The following is a 24,031-nucleotide window of genomic DNA, read 5'->3' as shown; positions in this document are numbered from 1 at the left end:
CACCGCCCATGTTCCCTTTCTCTCTTCTCTCTCCTTCATTCTTTTCCTTCTCTTTCCTCTTTCTCTTTTTACTTTCTCCCTCATTACTTATCTTGTCTTCTTCTCACATGGACGATATCGATAGTATTATGAATGTTTCTCTCTCTCTTTTCTTTCTTCTCTCTCTAACTTGATCAAGAGAGGTCGAGACAAACATTGCCATGATAGTCTTGTCGTCTAGCAGTATTGTCGCTATGCCGGTCTTAGTTACCAAGTCCGCGTAACTACCATGATAGGCTAGTCATCGTGCCTGGCTGGCCAATGATCATTCTGATGTCTTGTAGTATTTCTATTGTCCCAGTCTAGTTATCGTGCCCGTCTTTCTACCACGCTGGGTCAATCACTTGCTGATCTAGCTTCCGGTGTTATTCTTACCACCTAATCAAAATTCCTCTGATATACCCCTTTCTTCTTCTTTTACTTATCCTCTTACCCTCTCTTCTTTTGGATGTGCACGTCCATGTAGATTCGCTCAAAGACAAGGTCGGGTCTCTTTAGGTCCACATGTCTTGTAAAATTAACCATGTGTGTCTGAGTGCAAAAACAGGTGAGTACAAGACAAGGGAGGCAATTCCAAACCATTTCTATGACTTGAGGGACTTTCTTCATGATCTAAGAGGGCGTCCACGCGGACCAGCATGAGTAAGTCTCAAATCAACCTTAAATTCCTCTCCCATGGTTGATCTATCTGTCCTCACTCCTGAGCGAAGTTTCTGAGGGAGCGATCTCAAAGTCCCGGGTTCCCCTGAAACCCAAGATGCATGCCGCCCAATTATCCAGATCCGGAGGACGAGATCGAGGACCGAACTAGCTTGGCGACTCCACTGGGGACTTACTACCCCTTCGTCGGGTTGTTCTTGCTAGGCTATTTTTTCCTTTTCTTTGCTGTTTTCACACACCACATGGGCATTGGGTTTCTTAACCCATTTTTTCGGATCGGGGATCTTCTTATCGCCATATTCATGAATTTTCGCTAGGAACAAGTTCGTCTAAATTCATTCCCAAGCTTCCTTTTGAGCAAAGACCTTGTGGCTAGCTCTCATATCTTAACCTGAATAAGTGTGAGGAGGGACTTAAAGGTCCCTAACTCCTCATCTCCTAGCTCTAGTTGAACCTCCACCAAGGAACCTTGCATTGGTAGCACATCTAGTGTCACTCACATCATGCACCCTTTCACCGGTAGTCACTTGTCAGTCGTATTGCCGAGGTATGTTGGAAGGCTGCCCAGTCCCTTGCTGCAAAAGGCAAAGAAGTTGTCATTGCCTCAGTGGATCACCCCAAGGCTCCCCCCCACATTCCTGACCACCATGAGTCTCTACCCATAGAGGCTCAGCAAATCATGGCGGAGGCCCTGGGGCCCCTAACACTCGCACACACCATAAGGCTCTTGGGTCATCCACTAGAGCCACACCTCGGGTCAACTTTTATGTTACCTCAAGTCAACGTCCTAGATCAGGCCTCCCAAAGTCAGGTCCTGCACACATTGAACATTTGCATCCCACCACTCGGGGCAACGCCATCGCTGCACCATCTCGAGTACACGGAAGACGACACCTACATCCTCCTACTTAGCACGCACTACCGCACCCTGTAAGGGGCAGGCTTGTACCTGTTCTCTTACAAACACAAGCTCGTGGTTCACGGCCTCTTAAGGCCAAACAACTTGCTCGAGCCCTGACTGACCCTCAAGTTACCTGTGATCCTTCTTCAAGGGACGCACATCCGTTGCCGCCACAGATAGCCCCTCTCCCCCGACTCAAGTGTCCGAATAAGTCAACCATGATTTTTTCGGCTCCTCCTTCTTTGAGCAAGCACCTCCAACCGTGGTACTCGAAGACCTTCCCTAAGAGTACAATCTTGAACCAGCCCCGTCATCTCGATTATGTCATTAGAGCCCATAAGAGAGTTTAGGAAAAGACTTGATGGGAGATCAAATCCTTCATCCTCTCCGACCCAGGATGACCCAAGTTCCTGGCCCACACCGGTTGCTTCACTTAATTGAAGTAACTCTTTCTTGTGCAAGAAGGGCCGACCAGCCGCAGTCTCGATCACAGTTCTGGCATGTGGTCCATCACAACCTCAAAGCCAAATGTGATAGGGGTATCTAAATTCTAATTAGGGAAGCAACTAAGAGGGTTGAGGCAACCAGCTCCGATGACCCTCTTCACCTGAACCATTTCTACCCTCTTCAGATGATAGTGACTGAAGAAGAAATCCATGAACCTTGCACTGTGGTTAGTATTGAAGAAGATGACCCAGCCACTCAGCAGCCACGGTCCTAAGACTATCGAGAATCGGTCCTCACGTGATCAAGGTACAGAACGTGTGTCCAATCGGAGCATGCTGATCCCTTGCTGACCGATCTGCCATGTGCAACCCATCATGCCTGAAAACCCTCAACTGCAATTAACACTGACCTCCCTGGAGAAACAGTCAGCGTAATGGTTATAAATGAGCCTAGCGACTCTCAGGAAGAGCGCATGAATAAATTTGAAGACGTGGTGCATGCAATGATGGAGGAGATTGATCGTATAGATGCCACACAACAATTAGCTAATCATTAGGTTGATTCCCATCACTTAGATGATGTACCTCCAAGACAGTCCCTTTCCTCTGCCTCACAGGACAATTCTGTCCCTCAACCCATCTCACAGGCAAACATCAATGCTATGGTGACCCATAGCTTAAAGAACAGATAAATCCCAAGAATACAGGGTACAACATCTTATCAAAAGATGTACCCTTCATACATTGACCAGGTGTCGTTTCCCTCAGATTACAAAAAAGGGAAGTTTTCCCTCTTCAATGGAACCACCTCCTCGAACCAGCATATCGCCCGCTTCCAAGGAGCATGTCGAGAGACGGCAGCTGAGGGTAGACTCCTTCTTCGTCGGTTTGTTGAAACCCATGATGGCCCAGCTTTCCAGTGGTATGCTCAGCTCCCCCCAAACTTAGTACATATTTGGGTGGAAATGGAGAAATTGTTCCACCAGCAGTTCTATGAGGTCGAGAGAGTGGTTCAAACCATCGAGCTCCTGACCTTGACCCAAGATCCTAATGAGTTTGTGGATCAATTAATATTGAGGTGGAGAAATTTAGCCGCTCGTCATCCCAATCCCATGCCGCAGAAGGTAGCTGTTCAAACCTATGTGTGGAACATGCGACTTGAGATTGCTCCACATGTTGAGGCCTCCAATCTGACTTCCATGTTAGAGCTGATCTCCTAGTCAGTCCACATAGAAAGTCTGTCATGCCACCATGGCAGGTCACGACAACAGTTTGCAAGCTCAGGAAACAATCGGGGCAATGGAAGCTCTAGGACTAATTCCCGGGGCAACCAACCAAAAGGAGTGATCAACGCTGCCATCACTGTAAAAGATCCAAAGAAAGCTCCCTCACAAACTTTGGACCTCTCCAAAGGGGTAAACACATCGAAAGCCTCAAACAGGCAAGCAACAACAGTCATAAAACTGGGTACCCCCACCTGCGAACCTTAATCGGGATGATTATTGAACTGGACATAGGAATAAGGTCCTCCCTTGGAAAAGCAATGGGACCCGCACTACTCCGAAAAGGAATGGGACCCGCACTACTCTGATTGTTACTGGAACAAAACATGATCGAGCTCCTAGAGACCAAGTTCCCTGAACAAGCTGGACTCAATACACGGGAGAACTACTATACTTACCATCGAAGGATTAACCACCCTACAAATGATTGCTACACATTGAAAGACATTATCAAGGCCCTTATTCTGACGGGCCTGATAAAGCTTCAAGATCTAAAGAAGGCATTCGGGACGGCAGAAGCCTCTCATGCAGTAACAGTCCAAGTGGACGATGACGTGCCTGATCTCCTTCGTACCTTGTTTGTTATGATGCTTTAAGAAGGCCTCATCACACCAAAGCCGGAAAGGCAGCCCTGACTCCTTTCTCAGGGAACTGGGAACCATTGGTGCTCGTACCATTAGATATGAGGTCACGACTTGGGCGAATGCTCCAGTTTCCATGATATAATCGTAAAGAAAATACAAGGATGTCAAGAGTCTTGTAGCATTCCACAATGTGATCCCCATGTCACTGCTCCACCGGTGCGAGAGGGCCTTTCAACACAAGACCCGGGCAATGATGATTCAGATCTTGATGAACCCTCAACTTCCCAACCATGGAGAGTCTATCATGGGTGAAGCAGATTCAAGTCCTTAAGGCGAGAAGCAATTCGTCAAGAGAGGGCAGTTCATAAACTTAGAGAGATGGATGAACCGCTGCCAATGAATACCAAGAGAAGATGAGCAATAGGGGCTGCTTGCCGAAGAAACAAGACTGCTCAACTGCTAATTAAGCAAGAATTTCTCAGGCCCCTTCCCCCATTGCCGACATTGGAAAACTTCATCCCCTTCACTATCTTCCTCACTTCCTTACCCCATCAAGAGGGTGTACCCGAGCAATCTTCTACTCGGAGTATGTCCAATGAGGGTTACGACGTTAAAAGCACCCCCCAACAGTCTAAGAAGCGGAAAGACCTAAAAGACTCCCTGCACACATCTAATTCTGGTGATGACGCAAACAGCTGCCCAGATCGGTCTGATGAGGAGAATGACCTTAAAGGTACAACCATGAACTGTCCATACTTCGAGGCCCTTGGCAAAGAACTTGAAGGAACCAATATAAGAAGGACGCATAGGCGGCGGTTGAAAAAGATGCTAGCTCAGGCAGCTGGATTCTTAATAGTTGCTGATGCCCTTGCAGCTCGAGCCAAAGTAGAGCCATCTTCTTCAGAGAAGCACAAGAAGTCAAAACCAACGAAATCCTAATGGCCCCCTGAGCTTCACTTTGAACAAATACTGAGAGAATCAAAGGGGCAGAGCTTCTATTCCAGGAAGCTTGCCACATGGTACAAGTCCATGAAGTATCACCCATCGAGGGACAAAGACTGCAGATACCCATGCAAAAATCGAGTGATTCATATGAGTGTGCCTCTGTCTCTACAATTGCGGAATCTCAACCTCCTTATAACTTTCAAATCGAATCCTCGCAGCCTGATATGATTTCCATGTTTGAGGTTGACCCTTCTATCCCTCAGTTCGAAAAAGGTGCAGAAATTTTGACTTACCTCAAAACCCTATTGGAAGCAAAATCTCAGGATCATTAGTTTCTGCACTAAAGGTTAATGAAAAGACCTATGAGGCTAATGATGAAAGTTGCAAGATGCCCTAGAAGAATGGGAAGAAGGCTGTCAAGCCACAGTGGATGAGCTCGAGATAAATCTTGGAGACGAAGCAGATCCTAAACCCACTTTCATCTCGACGACTATGTCCCCATAAAAGGAGAACTTTACCGCTTTCTTGCGAGAAAACCGAGACTTCTTTGCCTGACATTACCATGAGATGCCTGGTTTAGGCCCTCAAGTTGTAGTTCATCGTCTTGGCATTGACCCAACCGTCAAACCTGATAAGCAGAAATCAAGGAGGGTCAGGCCTGACCTCGAAATGAAAATAGATGCTAAGGTGACCAAGCTCAGGCAAGCAGGTTTTATTCACGAAGTCAAGTACAAAAAGTGGTTGGCAAATGTTGTTCCAATTAAGAAGAAGAACAACCAAATTAGAGTTTGCATTGACTTCCACGACTTGAATACACCCTGTCCGAAGAATGACTTCCCATTGCCATTCACCGAGACACTCATTGACTCTACAACTCACTGTCAAATCTTTTCCTTCATGGATGGATACTCTGGGTATAATCAGATACAGACGGCACCAGAAGATGAGGAAGCCACCATTGTTCTTGACTCCAAAAGGGGTTTTCGGCTACACAATGATGCCTTTTGGATTGAAGAATGCTGGTGCCACATATCAGAGGGCAATGACAACCATCTTCAAGGATATGATGCACAAGGAGGTCGAATGTTATGTTGACGACTTGGTGGTAAAATCCAAAGAGAAAGACGTTCATATGAGAGACTCGAAAAGGTGTTCGAGCGGTTACGCCTTCATCAGCTTAAAATGAACCCACTTAAATGCGCTTTTGGCGTGTGTTCATGAAAGTTCTCGGGGTTCATTGTTAGGCACCGAGGTCTGAAAGTTGAGCCATTCAAGATCAAGGCAATCCAATAAATGACGTCACCAACTCATTATGAGAGATCCGCTCTCTTCAAGGGCAGCTGGCGTACATCTGCAGGTTCATCTCAATCTCTCAGGTCGTTGTAAACCCTTTATGCACCTGTTAAAGAAAGATACCCCGTTCATCTGGGATGATGCATGTCAGGCAGCCCTCATTGGCATCAATGATTATTTGCTCAATCCTCCAATGCTCTCTACACCGATACTGGGAAGACCTATCATCCTGTATGTGACCGCTCCGAACAAGTCACTCGAGGCATTGTTTCACAGAATAATGACAAAGGGAAGGAAACCACATTGTACTATCTTTGCCGCAGGATGCAAGGGGCTGAGAAGAATTATCCTTCTATAGAAAAAGATGTGCTTGGGCCTGATCTTCACAATAAAAAAACTTTGCCACTACTTGCTCCATCATGAAGTAAATCTCGTATCGAAGGTAGATCCAGTAAAGTTCCTCATGACACATCCATACTTATCAGGACATCTTGCTAAGTGGGCAATATTGCTAATGGAATTTGACATTGCATTTGTCCCACAAAAGGACATCAAGGGCCAAGCCTTGGCTGATTTTCTGGCAGCACATCCTGTACCAGCAGAATCTCCTTTATCAAGTGAGCTACCTGATGAAGAAGTATTTTGTGCAGAGCTTGCTCATGCATGGAAAATGTATTTCAACGGAGCCTTCCAATCAGACCATGGAGGCGTCGGAGTAGTATTCCTAACTCTGAAAGGAGGAATATTGCCACTTCCCTTCTCTCTTACCGTAGCTGCTTCCCAAAATGAGGTAGAATATCAAGCCCTTATAATTGGATTGGAGATAGTCTTTGGTCTAGACATGGAGCAACTTAAGATCAATGGTGACTCTGAGGTGGTTATCCAACAGCTCAAAGGGATCCATGACGTAAGAAAAGACACTCTCAAACCTTATCATGATACTGTAAAATCGTCTATGGCACAGTTTGAGGATGTATCCTCGAGTCACTACTCTAGGAGGCTAAACTCGCAGGCTGATGCACATGCAAAACTTGGGGATACAATTCAATTGTCCTCACCAGGACCCATGCCTGTCTGGGTGGTAGAGTGGAGACACATAGAACTAAGAACTGAGGTGGACTTGGATGATGAGATAAATCTCGTCTCTGAGTGCCCTGCTTACCCATTCGAAGCACTTCTATCAGCTAAAGAAGTTATCAAGACTGAACAGGAAATGGTATGGGGTCAGAAAGCTAAGGTTCAAAATCAAGAACCAGAGTTCTTCGACCCAATATGCACAGAAGTTGAGCAGGTAGAAGATTGGAGAGAACTCATCACTAATTTTCTAAGACATAGTAGACTTCTTGAGGATAGTGTCGAGCGTAATAGTGTACGTCCAAGTTCTACCACGTATACCCTCCTGGAAGGAGATGCTCTCTTTCATACGATCATTTGATGGTATTCTTCTTAGATGTGTGGATGCGCAAGAAGCAAATAAGGTTCTGGAAGAAGTACACTCAAGCATCTGTGGATTACATCAGTCAGATCCCAAGCTCTATGAACGGATATGCAGATTGGGGTACTATTAGCCTTTGAAGATTGATGATTCCTTAAACTATGCTAAGAAGTGCCAGGCATGCCAAATACATTCAAGCCTTGTTCATCAGCCTCCAGAGCCCTTGCACCTTATAGTGGCATCATGGTCCCTTTCACAATGGGGTATGGACATTGTAGGGCCTCTTGACCCTCTCTCAATAATGGGTCATAGGCTGAGGCGGTCCCACTCAAGCAAGTTCTTGGGACCACAATGGCTAACTTTGTGCGACATCACATCCTATATTGGTTCGGAGTGCCTAACTAGATTATATCTGACGACAACCCCCAGTTCAAAAGTCATCACATTGATCGCTAGGTTAACCAATTCGGTTCCAAGTGGAAGTACTAAAGTATGTACCACCCTCAGGCAAACAAATTAGCTGAGGCTTTCAATAAGACCATGTGCAACGTTTTAAGGAAATTGGTATCAAAAGCCAAAAAGAACTGGCATGAGAAGCTTCCCAAGGCCTTGTGGGCCTATCGCACCACCACACGAAACGTAACCAATTCCACTCCTTACTCCCTAATCTATGGGGGTGAAGCAGTTTTACCTTTAGAAATTCAAATCCCTTCGCTACGGGTCGCTATACATTAAGGACTAACTGAAAACGGGAAAGTCAAACTTCGATATCAAGAATTGGATACACTCGATGAAAAGAGGTTGGAGGCTCACCAAAACCATGAACTCATTCAGGGAAGAATGAAGAGGGTTTTTTCGCAAGTCAGTCAAAGTTTGCTCATTCACCATCTGGTTCTAGCAGTCAAGAGGCCAATTATTATGCATGGGCGACGCAAAGGGATGTTTAAACCCAAGTGGGAGGGTCCCTTTATAGTTAAAAAGGTCTCGCCAAATGGAGCCTACATACCTGGACACCCTGATGGAGAGGAGGCAATGCCCCCTATCTATGGACCTTACCTAAAGAAATACTACCCATGATATATACTAAAAAACACTCGATACACAACAACAAAGAATAAAAAGGATGGTAAAACTAAAGTAAGAAAGAAAGTCCAAACAAGCTTTAACATCTTTATTGCATTAAAAGGAGTTACAAGTTACAATCAAAAGGCCATTATTAGGGGGGTTATAAATCTCTTGCATCTAAGGAAAAGAGAACAGTTGACAGTAAAGAATTTCTCTTCCATCTGAGAATAAGAGGATGGTTATAGGCCAAAAAGAAACACCCTCATCATGAAGAAGAAGTAAAACCACTTGCAAGTCATCTTCAATTCATCTTTCGAGTGTTCTCAAATAGGAGGTTACAGACCAAAAGAAGAAGCCAAGCATTTCCGTGTCTGCTTCAATTTATCTGACGAGTATATCAAACATACAAAGTAGACCTCTCTGACAAGGAACTAACCTATAATGAAGAGCATACCTATTCATAGTGGGTGCCCTTGCACATAACAACATGGACTTCACTATTGTGCTGGAGGACATGGCTTCCAATGAGCATCATAAGCCAGGACTTACCATGGGTTACTGCCCTTCATTGACCCCAGTCATCACCATTCACAATCACAGCAGAACATGACTCATCGTCGTTCATCAAAGGATCGAGCAGGCAAAAACCGTGCTTGACTAAAGCTAGACGCATCATGTTACTAGCCCTATGCGGTAAAGGCATTGACTAGCGCTGTGCAAGACTAGTGTCAAATGGGTTTTTGAGACTCAGTGCTGCTTGTGTATCTTGAGAAGCTAGCGCTAACTGTGTTTTTGAACCCCAACACCGGTTGCGTGTCCTAATGCTAGCACCGGCTGGGTTCGTGAGGACCAGCGCTTGCTGCGTATCCTAAGTCGGCACCTGTTGTAGCCCCTTCCTATTGTGACTATTTACCTCTCGATGACTCTTCATTTTGCCCATGCTTCCTTGGTTCCTGAGACCCCTCATTTTCTTGCCTAAGACCCTTTGTCTCCCCAATGATTGCACACCTTCCCAGGGCCCCTCGTTTTCGGGCAAGCGAGCCTTTGTCTCCGGTAACCATTCACCTCTCGCAAGTTCTCGGTTCCCTAGTGGAAACCCCCGTTTTCCCTCTAGAAACTCCCTTTACCCCACCGAAAAAATCACTACGAGACTTTCTCGTTCTTACGTTTCACCGAAAAACCACAACAAACCAGCGGAAATCTCAGGCAAACCTTCTTCTACCTCTTCTTACTTTCTCCAAGATGCCGGAAAACCACAGCGAGACCTGCGGAAAGCCAGCAAAAGCTCATCGGAACTACCTTGCTCTAACTCCCCTCATTTTTCGGCTATTCCAGATTACAATCGGAGTTCCCCGTTTTTCCAGGTGAACTCCCTTTTTCCACTGTAACTACCATGAACTCCGGCAAATCCAGGCCTTCTCTGCTGGTGTTCTCTTTTCTTAGCGGGAACCTTCCCCTGCTTGCCGGCAAACTCCTACTAATCTTACCAAAATACCCTGGGTGACTGGAGCTCTCACCAAAAAACTTGCACTCATTGTTAAAAGCAGTTTTTTTTTACCTTAGTTGTTTTTCTTTACCTTTTGTGAAATAGTAAGAATGGGGTTTACCCCTTTATATAGACGAAGCTTCCCTCAAATACCCCTCATAAACCAAGAATGTCAATCTTGTCCTAGAAGGCCAAACGACGGTGGGCTGGATCGAGTCGGGCTCAGATCCGAGGCCTGAATGAAAGACTACTGCCGACCATGAAAACTCAAGATCAAGATCAGGTTGGGCATGGACTAAATGCCTGGACACTGGCCCATGACCAACGTTGGTGGTGTCCATCTATGACCAACACCGGTTGTGTTCTTCTATGACCAACGCCGACTATGTTCTTCTATGACCAATGCCAACTGTGTTCTTCTATGACCAACACTGGCTGTGTTCTTCTATGATAAACGTTGGCTGTGTCCCTCTATGACCAACGTTGGCTATGTTCTCTATGACCAATGTTGGCAGTGTTCTTCTGTGATCAACGCTAGCTGTGTTCTAGCGCTGGCTGTGTCCCTCCATGACCAACGCCGGTTGTGTCCTTTTATGACCAACGCCGGTTGTGTTCTTCTATGACCAATGATAGTTGTGTTCTTCTATGACCAATGCCGATTGTGTTCTTCTATGACCAACGCTGGCTATGTTGTTCTATGACCAAGGTCGGCTGTGTCCCTCTATGACCAACGCCAGCTATGTTCTCTACGACCAACGTCAACTGTGTTCTTTCATGGCCAACACCGACTGTGTTCTCAATGACCTAACGCCGGTTGTGTCCCTCTATGACAAATGCTGGCTATGTTCTCTATGACCAATGCTAACTGTGTTCTTTTAAGACCAACGTCGGTTGTACCCTCAATGATCCAGCACCGACTGTGTTCTTCTATGACTAGTGCCACCTTTTTTCCCAAGTTTATTGTTGTGTGTGTTACCCTCTTCACGCTAACGCCACACATGTTCTAGCACCATGCGTGTTAAACCATGGTTACCACTATGTATGTCTCACCACTATCCCTAGTAGAGTTATGAGCACAACATTGCCACCATACCCAATGAAGTTAGGGGCAGGCCACTCCCCTCATCCTCAATAGGAATGACACTTTTATTATAACCCATTGATCCCCAGTAGAGTGAGGGTCGTGCTTGCCCTTTAATCCCTTGTGGGTCCATCTCACATCAAGCTATCCTACCCTCAGGAGTTGGGATACTACTCATGAGCCTATCCCCCATGGAGTTCCATCTTTCACCACTAGGGAAGTCATACTTGTCTCCTAATCCCCAGTAAAGTCCTCTTCCCATCTAGAAACCCCTGCTATCATTTTACTCCTAGGGAGTCTAATTACGATCCACAAGCCTATGCAGCTTCACCTACATGGCGACCCACACCACGGTGCATGCTGCTTGACCTTAAACTGCACAACCGTGGTGTAGATGCATGACCTTAATCTCCATCGTCCAAACTATATGACCTTCAAACTGTAGCGGAGCTCTAGTTGCACGACCTTAAACTGTACAGTCCTAATTGCATGACTTTAAACTGCGTAGCCACGGTCCAAACTATATGACCTTAAACCATAGTCTACATTCTAGCGGCATGACATTAAAAGGCTTAACACCATGGTCCAAACTATATGACCTTTAAACTGCATGGTCCAAGCTACAAGGCTCTAAATTTCATAGCCACGATCCGAGTTATATGACCTTAAACCATACAAGTCCTGACCGCAAGACGTTAAACTGCTTTGCATAGGTTCAAGAGGCATGACCATAAATATGCTCCACAATATGCGCACACACCCTTTACATGCATCTTCATGCACGCCTTCCCCAACCGACCCGTTCGTGCACGCACCACCTTCTTTACATCCCCAGTGAATCCCTTCACTACCATCCATCATTCCCCAGTGAGTTTCACCCATTCTCACATAACAGCGAACCATCCTGCCTCCCATACTCGTCGTTAGCTAGTGGGTCACCACTTTTCATCATCCACAACTACATCATCCATCTTTCACTGGTAGCCTCTTGCCATTTCTCCAAGAGTGAGTCATATCACCAACATACTCACTCCATGGCCTCTACAGACTGCCAGTCATCTACACCATGATCTAACTGTATGACCTTAAACTGTAGTGTACGTCCTGACCGCATGACCTTAAACACGCCTTCACAAAAAGAAAAAACAAAATAACGACCATGGTGTATACCTGGACAAAGTAAAGCCATGAGTAAAAATGACAGACGGGCATGGTCATGAAACCATGAATAAGAAAGTTCCGTGAAAATAAAACCTGGGCATGGAGAAAATCCAAAAAGGGCACTATGAGTAAAAATGGAAAAGTAAGAGTATACATGACCAAAAGGTCATGGGCAAAACAGCCCCAAATAAAAGGAAGTTGAGGAAAACAATCTCTACGACGCCGCTTTCTTAGTTCAAGTGAAAATTCACAAAGGATGCTTGGACCAATAAACAGGTTGATGCTGCGTTCACCTCAACAGGTGGCTTCAACCCACACTCAAAGAGAAAAAAATCCCTCGTCACAATACCAGGACCCAAAAATATAAGCTTTAAGGAAAAGATTTCGACAGCTTATGTCCATTTGTAAAATGGACTCGAAGAATAGAAAACTCGCTCAAGAAGTTAAGACGAGCCTCATGAGGATGAGCACTATTCCCACAAGGTTACAGACACAGTCTAAAATGTTAAAGACACCCACGAAGGAAAGAAACTGACAAAGCCAGGGCATAACCTACTAGAGACCTCAGGGTGATGCCTCATCATGAGGCCGCCTCACCAAAATCCCTCCCTAGCCGACCAGCCCATAATTTTTGGGACAGGCAAAAAAAAAGCCCTCGACTGGACTTGGCAGGAGAGGGACCACAGAGGTACCCTGCTTGTCAAAAGAAAACTTGGCGTAGCCGTAAAAAATGCTGACCAAAGGGTCTTTGGCTGTCAATCAAAAACAAAGAAACCTAGACCAAATGGGAACAGTGCCCTAAAACATGGCACTCGACTGCCAGATGTGCCGGATTCTGACCAACAAGGTCCGTACAAAATCTTTAGTTGTCAGAATCACAATTAGTCCCTTGAGGGTGAGGACTTCTGTAGGATCCCTAAAAAAAGTCTCTTCTCCCTCAAAAGTCTCCATAGATGGACCTGTACATTGCATCTAAATGTTTGAGCATCTTAGTGGTAGCGTTGCGTGAATCTCCTCAGCATTCACGTGGTCTTGTGGCTTGGAAGAAAAAAGCAATAAAATCATAAGGAAATATTTCAAATGTTGTCCTTCTCACTTCTCTCGAAGCACAAACATTCGGTGGGGCAAGTAGTTTGAAGACATTTTCAACACCTTGGTCCCTGATGCGGAATAAAGAGGAAGGCAGTCAATAAAACCTTAACGTATAGTGAAATTCCCAACAGCCTCAAAAATAAACAATTTTTGTCTAAAAAAGCCACCTACCATGTTTTGTCTCAATCCGACATGTCTAAGGCAGCGCAAACAAAGAAACAAGTTCAAAAAAATCAGCATCTAGTACCCTGAAATGGACTACGTAACAAGAACTATATTCTTGATGTGTTAAACACCTATGGGAACACTACCATTGGATCCGGCACCGTTGAAAAACCGTACGGGTCAAGTTTCGGCTTAATTAGGCATTCTAGGATAAAGTTATGGGTAAAAGACAAAATAGGGGTAGGCCGCACACTATTCCCGTGCTGCCACCCTACACCAATGTCCATTACAGGAGGCTGATGTGCACAGTCCCAAGCAGCAACTTCAGTGGCCTGTATCTCACTCGTTCTGAGTTGGATCGATCTCAAATTTGGTGAGCGTGTTCTTCTTATCCAGACGAGCGTTTTGAAATGCGGTATGACCCATGAAGATACCCGAGCAGGGAGAAAAACTAAAGAGAAGTTGATAAGTTGTGAAGATAGTTGCAAAAAATTCAACAACAGCATGCCTCTCTCGAGCGGCCAAATCACGACACTTGCATACCCGATCAACACAAAACCAATTAAATTATGTGCACAAGGTTTGAGGTTATGTCTGGTCCGAACGTACGATGAACGGTTGGATTTCACACTCGGAGGTATCAAAGCTTTTATAAATTCCAGCTGCTGGATTTTCAAATTCCGATAAAAAATCCAAGTCGACAAAATCTTTGTCCGAGCACGAAATCGAGCTTTGTTTGTTTCCACATGATAATAACAGAATGCTCAATGCAATACAACAAAGAAATAACAAAAATACATCAAGAAAAAAGCACACTATTGATATGAAGTTTGTAAGATTCACCCAAATTTTGAGTCGCATGATCGGGGTTTAAAAGCACGATCCACGGCTCACAATTGGTATCAAATCAATCTCCATGCCAAGCCCTATAAGAAAAAATTTATCTTTCAGTCAAATGGGCATCAGAGTAACCTCAGATCATTCAGGGAAGATTTAGGGCAGCAATAGGGACTGTTTTGAAATTTCACACATTGTATTGCTAGGGCAAATTAGTCTTTTTGCATCTAATTTAAGAATTTATTTTTATTAAATTAAATTGTAATTATCATCAATTTAAGTAGTTTTGGGGTATCCACCTACGTTTGGGCCCAATTCTATAAGTACAAGCTAAGCACAATTGTTAAAGGACTCTCGATTATTCAATACTCATCAATAAAAGTTGAGATTTTTCACATTCAAATTGTGGGTACGTCTTGGACAGAGAGAGATAGGAGAGAGAATAAAAGGGTAGGTACCCATCAATAAGGTAATTTCTCTCTCCTCCTCTCATCTCTCTCTTTCTCTCTCCTTCTCTTATCTCTCTCTTTCTCTCTCCTCTTTTCTCTCTCTTTCTCTCTCCCCTCTCATTTATCTCTTTCTATCTCCTCTATTCTCTCTCTCTCTCTCCTCTCAACCATCTTTCTTTCTTATTTCCTCTTTTATCTGCTTTATTCAGTTTCTTTCTTTTTCTTTACCTTTCCTTCCTCTCTTCTCTTTCTTACTGTCTTTCTATTCTCTCTCCTTCTTTTATGTTCATGCATGGAGAAGTCTATCGCCTAGTATGATGTCTTCTTGCTTCAAAGACACGAACAGTGAGCTGGGCCTTAAGCCGAGTGCCAGGCCAGGCCTTTGTCAAAGTCTCATTATCTTCCCTTTTGTCATGGATGGTGGAAGAACATTGCCATCCATGTTCTCTCTTTCTTCTTCATCGTCTGTCATGGACAGTGGAAGCACATCACCACCCCTGTTTTTTCTCTCTCCTCCTAGTCTTTGTCATGGATGGTGGAAGTACATCGCCGCTCATGTTTTCTCTTTCCTCTAAATTTTATGTCATGAACGGGGGAAGCACATCGTTGCACAAGTTTTCTCTTTCTTCTTAATCATCAGTCATGGATGGCAGAAGCACATCACTACCCATGTTTTCTCTCTCCTCCTATTCTGTCATGGATAGCGTAAGCACATCGCCGCCCCTGTTTTCTGTTTACTCCTATTCTGTCATGGACGGTGGAAGCACATCGCTGCCCATGTATTCTCTCTCTTCTCTCATTCTTCTATCTTGAATGGTAGAAGCACATCGCCGCCCATGTTTTTTCTCTCTTCTCTCATTCTCTTGTCACGGATGATGGAGGCTCATTGCTGCCCGTATTTTCTCTCTCTTCATCCCCTTCCGTCATGGATGACGGGAGCTCATCGCGGTCCATGTTCTTTCCTATCTTTTCTCTCATCACTTCCAATGTGCTCTTGCCCTCGTCTCTCTCTTTCTTCATTCTTTTCTTTCTCCTTCCTCTTTCTCTTTTCCTTTCTCCCTCATTGCTTATCTTGTCTTCTTCTCACATGCACGACATCGGTAGTATTGTGCATGTTTCCCTTTATCTCTCTTCTTTCTTCTCTCTCTCATTTGACCAAGAGAGGCCAAGACAAATATTTCCATCGTAGTCTTGTCTACTAGCAGTATTGTCGCTGACCCAGTCTTAGTTACTGAGTCCGCCTTACTGCCACAATAGGCTAGCCATCGTGCTCGGCTAAAGGATAGTATTTCTGTTGCACCGGTCTTGTTATTGTGCGCATCTTGCTACCACGCTTGGCCAATCACTTGCTGATCTATTTGACGTGTCAGTCTCACCACCTAGTCAAAATTCCTTTGAATTACCCCTTTCTTGTTCTTTCACTTACCCTCTTACCCTCTCTTCTTTTGGATGTGCATGTCCGTGTATATTCTCCCAAAGACAAGGTGGGGTCTCTTTAGGCTTACTTATCTTGTAAAATTAACTATGTGTTTGTGATTGCAGAAACAAGAGAATACAAGTCAAGGGAGGCGATTCTGAACCAGTTCTACGACTGGGGGGCTTTCTTCGTGATCTAAGATGGCGCAACCGCGAGGCAGCCAAAGGAAGTGTTGAACCCACTTTAAATTTCTCTCTCATCGATTGGTCTACCGGCCGTCGTTCTTGAGCGAGGCTCTCAAGAGAGCGATCTCAAAGTCTCGGGTTCCCATGAAACCCATGACACGTGTCGCTTCATCTAGATCCGGACGGCAAGATCGAGGCACTTAACCAAAGATGAACATGAGCTCCCTTATAGTCGTCGGAGCGTTGTACAACTCCTTCCCTAGTTCATCACTAAAAGCATGGTCGGTAAAGCTCCCAACTGGACATGGGCGCCGCATACTTGAGGAGTCATTCCCAAACATATTCCGAGCCTCCCTTGGGCTATGAAAGATAGCCTTTTGACCAGTAATTCTCATCAAGAAGGGGCACATTTTTTCTCCCGAGCACTGACTCCTCACATAGGTGGTAGGGAAATATGATAATGGATGGGGAATGGATTCTTAAAGTCCCTAGGAATAGCTTCTCCTCAGACAATGCAATCCCCCCCTCTTTGCCTTTGTAGGCATTCCCTTGGAGATGGCTACCAGTCCGTGGTAGATGTTTCATAGGACTTGTTGAGCAAGAGCGTACTGACGTCCCCTTGCCATGTCGCAAGCTACATAGAATGTGCCTAGACAGATGTCTTCTACCCTTCTAAGAATGTCAAATTTGCATAAGCATAAGGCAAGGTAAGCAGCCAAGAAGACAGAGTTATCACTTGTCTCAGATTGATAGATGGGAGGCATCCTCTTTAGGACTGCCTTCCCCTTCTTTCTTGAAGTACCTCGACCATCCTCAGGGTAATCCTCGCAAAATAATTCTCCCATTCGGTGAAGGTTACCCTATCGTTGCTAGACATGAAATGAAGCAATTGGTATATCTCAAAAATATTTTGAATACTAACAGGCGGTTCCTCTCCCCTAGCCTACACTACCAAAGAGGATCGAGTTCTGAGGCATGAACCCGTCATAGATCGCTCCGATCAGCGGAAGGCCGCTAATGAAATGAAGATCCAATAAGGAGATTTATGCCTCCCCATGCCCAAGGGCCCATGTGTTGCTAACATGACTCAACCTCTTCAGCAGTACCTTGACAGTATTGGAGCACCGATCATAATAGCTGGCTGAACACTGACCTATTGCTAGCAACAAAGCACCCTAAAGAATGCTTCTGTGTGACTCTAGCACTTAGATGGTCTAGGAAGATTACCCTTTTAAATATTGGTGCTCACCCTCAACCTGAAGGTCGACAGAAGACCACATCAGCCCCTTGGTCTTCATCATTCTCTTCCCCAATGTGGGCAAATTGTACCCATAAGCTATATTCATATGCATACAACGAAGTAGTGCCACACATTCTTCGATACTGACATTACCGTCACTGTCCCCCCAGACTTCAAAGCGAACTTGGTCGGTAATAAAAGTAACACTGAGAGGCCACTCTGGCTTGCACAGTACATCAATGAGCCAAATTGGCTCACTCCTCACTAGACTCTCACTAGTAAATTCACTGGTGCTGACCTCTCCTCCCCTTAGAAGGTTCTTCATGCTAGGGATTCTATGAGAAGGCTTGACCATCATATAAGGTTTAAGGACTCACTACTGTGCGCAAATCACTAAGGCAAAAGCTAATGCCAGCTGTGTCTAGAAAAGCCCACCGCCAGCTATGTTCTCAGAGGCCCAACACTGGTTGTATTCGCTAAAGCTTAGTGCCGACTGTGTTCGCTAACATTTAGCGTCGACGGTGTTTGCTAATTTCTAGCACCGGTTGTGTTTGCCAATGCCTAGCATTGACAGTGTTCACTAACGCCTAGCACCGACTGTGTTCGCTAATGCCTAGCGCCGACTATGTTTGCCAATGCCTAGCGCTGGCTGTGTTTGCTAACGCCTAACGTCAGCTGTGTCTGCCAAATGCCTAGTGCCGACTGTGTTCGCTAATGCCTAACACCAGATGTGTTCGCTAATGCCTAGCACCGGCTGTGTTTTCAAAGGACTATCGCCGCTAGTGTTCAATTGTTCTGCACGTGCTCCAGATTGTGCATGTGTCACCTCGAGCCCCAGGGCGCCGCCTGACATTTGATGGCCACGACGTAGCCTAACGCATGTCCTCACACATGGGGAATGACAGCCACTCACCTCCCATCGACTGTTTGCTGTCAGTGACCTTTCACTCCGCGTCCTCTAAGGTTTTTGTTGGGAAACTCCCCTCTCCCATCGAAAACCCACTGCGTGACGTTTTCCCCTTCTTGCGCACTGTCGGAAAACTACTAGAAAACGACAAAAGTTCCCAGGCATCCCCTACTGCAACTACCATCCTTTTTCCCCTTCCATGGTCCACCAAAACCATTGCCGGAATCCCAACAAACTCTCAATGAACTCCCGGTTTCCCTTAACTCCGGCCACAGTGACCCTCATGAAGGCCCTTATGCTTTTCTGCTAGTGTTTTCTCTTCTTAGTGAAAGTTTCTCGTTCATCGCCATACTTCCTGCGAAGCTCTATGTGCTCCTTGGAGTTCTTGCTAGAAGCTCTCTCTCACTGCTAAACAATTTTCCTTAGCCTTTTTACCTTTAGTAAAACGGTAAAAATGGGGTTTACCGTCTTATATAGGCAAAGCTTGCCGAAAGTGCCCCCCACAAACCAAGAATCCCAGTCTGGTCCTTAAAGGGCAAACAACAATGGGCCCGACCGGGTTGGGCACAGACTTGAGGCCCGAATTAATGTTTACCTCAGCCTATGAAAACTCAAGCAACAGAGACCAAGACTGGGGTGGGCGCCGGCCCGGGCCTAAGGCCCAAACACTAACCTATACCCAGTGTTGGCTCTGTACTCAATGACCCAGTGTCGGCTGTGTTCTCAATGACTTAGAGCTTGCTGTGTTCTCATTGACTCAACGCCAGCTGTGTTCTTAATTGCCCAGTGCCGGCTGTGTTCTCAAAGACCTAATCCCGGCTGTGTTCTCAATGACCTAGCACCGACTGTGTTCTCCAAAGCCCAACACTGACTGTGTTCTCAAGACATAGCACTGGCTGTGTTTTCAAGTTTACCGTCGTGTGTGTCGTCACTGACCATGCTAGCACCATGTGTGTTACTACCGCCTGTGCTGACGCTACACATGTCAATGCTACAACCTTTCAAGTCGATCATCGTGTGTGTTATGTTCCCCATGTTAGTGCCACATATGTCCTAGCTCTTCACGTGCTTGAACCTAGTCACCGCTGTGTGTGTCTTACCACTATCCAAAGTGGAGTTGCACCCAGACCGTGAGTCATGTTCCCCAGTGGAGTATCACCCATGTTGTGTCGTGTCGTCCCCAATGGAGTTGGGTGTGGGTAACTATCCCTCATCCCTAATAGGAGTCACACCCGTACTGCTGCCCCTTATCCCCAGTGGAGTTAGGAACATTCATACCCCTTCAACCCCAGTGGGTATGTTTCACACTAAGTCCTTATTCTTATGCCACCTTATCCCCAAACGGGTTGGATTACCTTCCATAAACCTATTCTCCATGGAGTCTCACACTTTACCCCCTGAGAGTCTACTTCGGTTAGTCCCTCCTCGTAGTGCCACCATCTCCATTTAAGCCTCTGCTTGTGTATGGCCTTCACTACTTTATCCACAAGGAGTCATATTACCATCTACAGATCTATTCCCTATGGAGCTCCACTTACATGGCAACCCACAATGGTCCGTGCTGCTTGACCCTAAACTGCACAGCCACGGTCCGAACTATATGACCTTAAACTATAGCAGAGGTTTAGTTGCGCGCCCTTAAACTACATGGTCCTAGTTGCTTGACCCTAAATTGCATAGCCATGATCCAAGCTATATGACCTTAAACCATAGTGCACATCCTGACTGCATGACGTTAAAAGGTTTAGCACCATGGTCCAAACCAATGGTTTAAAAACCGGATCGGTGACCCGGATCGGGCTTTTCAAAAACCGATCCGGATCGGCGAATCGGCGATCCGGATCGGCGAATCGGCGGTCCGGATCGGAATCGGGTGAATCGGTCAGAATAAAGCTTCAAAAAAATCCGAAAAAATTATTAAAATTCATTATAAATATTGTTTTTTAGGAATTCAATAAAAAATGAGGGTACTCCATTAAGAATTTTCATGTTTTTGGATGAATATGCGAATATTGATATGTCCTATGTTTGGCAATTTTTTTACCTTTGCTAGCATTAAGAATTGCCACCATCTGTTTTTTTACATTACTAGGGACACTAGTGCATGCAGAAACTTCTCCCTTAACCCCTGCCAAGTGTTGCTTGAACCTATGTACCCCACTACTTATCACTCTTTGACAGTAATTACAAATAATTTTGTCTTTCTTGTTGAGATCAAGTCTGACCCCATGTTGCCATGCAGGGTCTTCTATAGATCTTGACATGATTCAACTGTTTTAAGATGTAAAAAGTTTAAATTAACTTGACAGTTCAAAAAGAAAAATAATCACAATATGTAGTGATAATATGTTGCGGTAGTTCATGTAGTCATATTCGTTGTTATTTGTTATTGCAAAATACCTTTTTTGACAATAATATTTCGTACATATCAATTACAAACATTTAGAATAATACAAAATGCAAGCTCCAAACATGGCTACAACTCAATTATCAAGAACATACATTTTTTGCATTAAAAAATTAATAATAAAAACAATTCTTCAAAGAGCCGGCTAACATCAGTCATTCCAACTTAAAAATCCATGAACAACAAATAAAAAAAATACAGTTTTGTATTGAAAATATAATAACATGCATTTTTTTGCATAAATAATCCATCAACATACAATTTTTTCAACAAAAACTTTAACAATAAAAATTTAAAATATGGTTTAATACCTCATGATAATTAAAACCTTGTCACGATTTTCACATCTTTTCGGAAAATCATCAATTTTCAAAAAATTCGATCATGAAAAAAAAAAAAAAAAAAATTACAGCAAACTCAAACAATAAAAATTAAAAATTAGGTTTAAATGTTTAATACATCATGATAATCAAAACTTTATCACGATTTTCACATCTTTTCGAAAAATCATCATTTTTCAAAAAATTCGATCATGGATAAAAAGAAATAAAAAAAAAAGTACAGCAAATTTTCAAAAAATTCGATCATGGATTAAAAAAAAAATTAACAAATTTTCAAAAAGTTCGATCATGGATTAAAAAAAAAAATTCATAAATTTTCTAAAAATTCGATCATGGATTACAAAAAATTCGATCATGGATTACATAAAATTCGATCATGGATTACATAAAATTCGATCATGGATTACAAAAAAAAAAAAAAACATAAAAAAACAAAAAATTCGATCGTGGATTACAAGAACAAAAAAAAACAATTCCATCATGGATTACAAAAAATTCAATCATGGGTTACAAAAAAAAAAAAAACACAAAAAATTCGATCAAGGATTACAAGTAAAAAAAACAAACATTTTGATCATGGATTACAAAAAAGTTGATCATGGATTACAGAAAATTCGATCATGGATTACAAAAAATTCGATCATGGATTACATAAAATTCGATCATGGATTACAAAAAAGTCGATCATGGATTACAGAAAATTTTATCATGGATTACAAGAAATTCGTTCATGGATTACATAAAATTCGATCATGCATTACAAAAAAAAAAAACAAAAAAAAACAAAAAATTCGATCGTGGATTACTAAAAAAGAAAAAAACAATTACATCATGGATAACAAAAAATTCAATCATAGATTACAAAAAACTCTATCATGGGTTACATAAAAAACAAAAAACAAAAAATTCGATCATGGATTACAAAAAAAAACAAACATTTCGATCATGGATTACAAAACATTCGATCATGGATTACAAAAAATTCTATCATGGGTTACAAAAATAAAAAATAAAAAATAAAATTCGATCATGGATTACAAGAAAAAAAAACAAACATTTTGATCATGGATTACAAAAAATTCGATCATAGATTACAAAAAATTCTATCATGGGCTACAAAAAAAAAAAAAAAAAAAAAAAAAAAAATTTGTTCTTCACAGAGTCGTTTTACATAAGCGATTTTAACTCAAAAATTCACCTCCAAGTGAATAAATTACATCCAATTGACTATATTTTCTGATAAACAACAATATAAGGAATCAAAAACCTAAATTTTTAACACATTATTTCTAATATATCATGAAAACAAAATCAAAAGGCGGAAAAAAAAAAAAAAAACAGCGGAATTTTTTTCCCCTGACATCTCACTGTTCATATCAAATTTCTTGCTGTAATTGACTAGATTACGTAAAATTAAAAATTTTAAATCATACTAGACACAATAAAGATTAAAAACCCTAATTATTGAACTCATTTTGTTCAAAATATGCCATGAAATAAATCAAATGGCGGAAAAACAAAAAAACCCAAAGTTCTTACCTGTTTTTGTGAACCGAAGCCTTCAATCTCCAAAAAAGTCTGTTTTTCTCAACGATTTTCACAAATTAGTAACAAAATCTTTTGATTCACAGCTTTAAGATCAATATGCCAACAAATTTTGAAAGATTCATGCCCTATTTGGCATGAAATTTCAAAAATGGCGGAAACCCTAAACCCCGAATTTTTCTTGATCCAAAAACAACCAATTTTTCCACCATTAAATCGTTAAAAAAGCTGAATAAAGCTGTTTACAGCCTGAAAAACAGATCACGTGCCGAAAAAAACAAAAAAAATGATCAAAAAATGACAAATTTGAAAAAAATCCGTGAAGAACACTGTGCAACCCGTGTTCTTCACGGACTCGCCGATTCCGCACAGTGAATCGGCGAGTCACTGTGCGGAATCGTCCGGTTCTCTCTAGAACCGGACGATTCCCGGTTTTTGAACCGATCCGGTCCCTTTTTCGTGAATTCCGAGTCGAACCGGGCGAGTCCGGTTCGACTCGGCGATTTTTAAAACGCTGGTCCAAACTATATGACCTTAAACTGTAGTGAAGGTCTAGTTGCACAACCCTAAACTACATGGTCCAAGCTGCATGACTTTAAACTGCACAGCCATGATCCAAGCTATATGACCCTAAACTATAGTGCACGTCCTGGTTGCATGATGATAAACTTCTTTGCTTAGTCCCAGAGGCATGACCTTAAATACGCCCCCACACATGCGCACATGCTCTTTACGTGCACTTTCACAGACGTCTTCCCTAACCGACTCATCCACGTGCGCCCACCACCTTGATAATTCTTCAATGAATCCATTCATTACCATTTATCACTCCCTAGTGAGTCTAACCCATACTCACAAAATGGCAAGCCATCCGGCCATCCATCCTCGCTGTCAGCTAGTTGGTCACCACCTTTCACACACCATTCCTACATCATCCATGTTGCGTAGGTAGCCTCGTGCCATCTCCCCAAAGTAAGCCGAAACCACCACCACACTCACTCCATGGGCTTAATAGACTGACACTCATCTCAACCATGGTACAGTTGTATGACAATAAACTGTAGTGC

The sequence above is a fragment of the Amborella trichopoda genome, chromosome 9, assembly GCF_054954075.1.
Source record: "Amborella trichopoda isolate Santa Cruz 75 chromosome 9, AtrichopodaSantaCruz75HAP2 v2.0, whole genome shotgun sequence".
Taxonomy (NCBI): domain Eukaryota; kingdom Viridiplantae; phylum Streptophyta; class Magnoliopsida; order Amborellales; family Amborellaceae; genus Amborella; species Amborella trichopoda.
Note: the sequence above shows the minus strand (reverse complement) of the source record.